Source organism: Ricinus communis, chromosome 7 (genome assembly GCF_019578655.1).
Source record: "Ricinus communis isolate WT05 ecotype wild-type chromosome 7, ASM1957865v1, whole genome shotgun sequence".
Taxonomy (NCBI): Eukaryota; Viridiplantae; Streptophyta; class Magnoliopsida; order Malpighiales; family Euphorbiaceae; genus Ricinus; species Ricinus communis.
Window position 1 is genome coordinate 12,072,721 of NC_063262.1, and position 3,190 is coordinate 12,075,910.

At 41.7% G+C, this 3,190-nt stretch overlaps 1 non-coding gene across 1 annotated transcript; it reads left to right on the forward strand.

Annotated features, from left to right (window-relative positions):
* Positions 1-1,839: 1,839 nt before the first annotated feature.
* Positions 1,840-1,945, forward strand: LOC112536091. The gene has a single exon (XR_003080157.1). It is a non-coding gene; the product is annotated as a small nucleolar RNA R71 (small nucleolar RNA).
* The last annotated feature ends 1,245 nt before the right edge of the window (positions 1,946-3,190 follow it).

A 3,190-nucleotide genomic window follows, 5' to 3' on the forward strand; every position in this document is an offset into this window, starting at 1 on the left:
ATGAAGTCTTTATCTTCTGCACTCCAGACCTGTCAAGAAAAAGATAAGAATTAGTTGACAAGTTCGGCTCAGAAGCTAATAAAATAGTGAGTTGCTCCAACACTTGCTCGTTGGACAACTCATCCTCAACTAATGCTACATGTAAAGGGTCAGAACATAACATTTCCTGCAAATGGGACTCAACCACATCATCAATCACATCAACAGAATACACAATATCATCATGGTCTAGTGACTGTCTCATAGAAGTGGCTAAGTCAAAGGTAATAGTCTCATCATTAACTCTAAGCTTAAGCTTCCTATCGCTTACATCGATAACAGCCCTCGATATAGCTAGGAAAGGCTTACCCAAGATAAGAGGCACAATGCTCTCATCCTCCATATCATTCACCACAAAGTCCACAGGAAAGATAAATTTATCCACCTTCACAAGTACATCCTCAACAATACCTCTAGGAATCTTAATAGTCCTATCAGCTAACTGAATGCTCATCCTAGTAGGCTTGGGTTCATGGAACCCTAACTTTGCAAACAAACTAGTTGGCATCAAATTAATACTAACTCCTAAATCGGCCAATGCACCACTAATTGGCAAATCACCAATCACTTAAGGGACAGTAAAACTCCCTGGATCTCGTCGCTTGAGTGGCAGCTTGTTCTGGAGAATAGTTGAACACTCCTCATTATGTACTACCTAACTAAGATCCTCCAACTTCCCCTTGTTGCTCAAAATCTCTTTTAAGAACTTGGCGTACTTCGGCATCTGCGAAATTAGCTCAACAAAAGGTAAGTTAATTTTCAGCTGCTTAAACAAGTCAAGAAACATACTGTATTGCTTGTCCACCTTATCTTGCCTCAACCTCGTAGGATATGGAACCGGGGGCTGATACTCCCACACAGGGCTCTTTTGCCTGTCTTTTTTCTTCCTCTCAATCTCCACCACCTCAGGCTCTAGTCCTTCCTTGGCTGGCTCATCCTGCACAATCATATCATCCTTATCAGCTAAAGGCAAAGAACCAGACAATTGCTTACCTAATCGTAAGTTGATAGCCTTGCAATGCTCCCTCGGCTTTGACTCTGTAGTGCTGGGGAGCGATCCTGAGGGTCTCTCTGAAAGCATCTTAGAAATCTGGCCATATGAGTCTAAAAGTTCTGAATTGAAGCCTGCTGATTCCTAACTGCACTATTAGTCTGCTAGAATCTCATCTCTGCAGACATCACAAACTTCATCATAAGCTCCTCTAAATTTGACTGCTTTTCTGGTGGAGGAGGAGCTTGTACAGCCACCGGTCACATTGGTGTGGTCAATGAAGTCTCTGAAAACCTGGTGGACCCTGGGCATTATTGTTCCTCCAACCGAAGTTGGGATGATTGCGCCACCTAGGGTTGTATGTGTTGCTGTAAGGGTTGTTCTACTACCTTGAAGCATTCTCCATATAATCAACCTGCTCAACATCAAAAGACACATCAGAAACAGATGGAAAAGTAGAAGAAGATGAAGCAAACATACCTCCCCGTGATGTTTGCACCGAGTGCGGGCCACCATAAAACTCACGTACCAACGTCACGCATGAACCGGCATCCGAGTTGGTCAATCTTCTTGGCTAGAAGCTCCACCTGAGCTGCCAAGGCTGCTATAGAATCCACTTGGTTGACCACTCCCTGTCTTCCTGGTTGGCTCCTAGAGGATTGCCACTGATAATTGTTCATGGGCATTTCAAGTTCTAAGCTTGCTCGGGTGTCTTACTATTTAGCGCCCCACCTGTTGTAGCATCCACCATCTGCCTCATCGCAAGGTTCAACCCGCTGTAGAAGGTCTAAACCTACATTCACACTGGCAATCCGTGATGTGGGCAGTATCTCAAAGATCCTTAAACCTCTCTCATGCATCGTACATGCTCTCATCATCAAACTGCACAAAAGAAGATATGTCATTTTTAAGTTTAGCAGTTTTAACGGGAGGAAAATACTTATGGAGAAATTTTTCAGCCAACGCCGTCCAGGTAGTAATCGTCTGCTATGGAAGAGATTGTAACCATCTCTTTGCTCTGTCTCTCAAGGAAAATGGAAACAATCTCAGCCGAATGGCGTCATCGGTTGTTCCATTTATCTTGAATGTGTCACAAATCTCCAAAAAGTTAGCAATATGTGCATTGGGATCCTCGCTGGGCAATTCTCCGAACTGCACGCTCTGCTGGATCATCTAGATAACATTGGCCTTTATCTCAAAATTGTTGGCCGCTACAGGAGATCTGACTATACTAGTTTGCGTCCCATCCTAAGATGGTCTAGCAAACTCGTACATCGTCCTCTGATCGTCATCGGCCTGGGGGTTGTGGTTCTCCATCAAGTTAGCTCTATGAACCTGAACTATAACTCCGACCTCCTCCTCAACTGTCTGCAAACTTCGTCTCAATAATCTGAGAGAACGCTCCGGGTCAGATAAGGGTTTATGGGATCAGGGTTAGAGCTCCTGGTCATAAACTACCTGAAACCGACAATCCAAACAATGACCAATCAACAAAAGCAATAAAATAAAGATCCTTTTAGTTTATTTCAAGCATCATCTTATTGTTGGAGCAACTTAGTATTCATTTTTGGTACAACATTTGGTCCTTGGCTATTTTCTTGAATTACTTGCATAATTTTTCAGCAACTTTTAGCCTACTTTTCATATTTCTCCATACCCTACCTTAACGTCATTACAACCTGGCTTAAGACCCTTTGATCATGATTTTTGATTATTTCACAGTAGTGGAGATTAGATCTATAAGCAAGCTTATGGTAAGCACTTTTTTCTGTATTTTTGCGTTGAGAGCTTGGCGATCTTCTTTCACCTATATACACTTGTGTGTTTTGAGCGACATCTTGTGAGGTATGGTTCTCAAATTCTCAGTTTGGATGGTTTATCATTTTAATTTTAGCAGCTTTATTAACTTTGTTCTCTTTCTCAAGAATTTAGTGATTTGAGGATTTTAAGAAAATTCGTTACGGAGTTTTGAGATTTGTTTTGAGCTAACTTCCTGCAATATATTTGATTGAGTTATTTGGTATCTGTTTGAGGACTGAGTTGTTGATTGCTTGAGGATAAGCAAACGCTTAAGTGTGGGGTAGTTTGATATAGATGACTCTATGCATATTTATCGACTGTTTATCAATCATTTATTCCTGTATTTGAGTCATATTTATT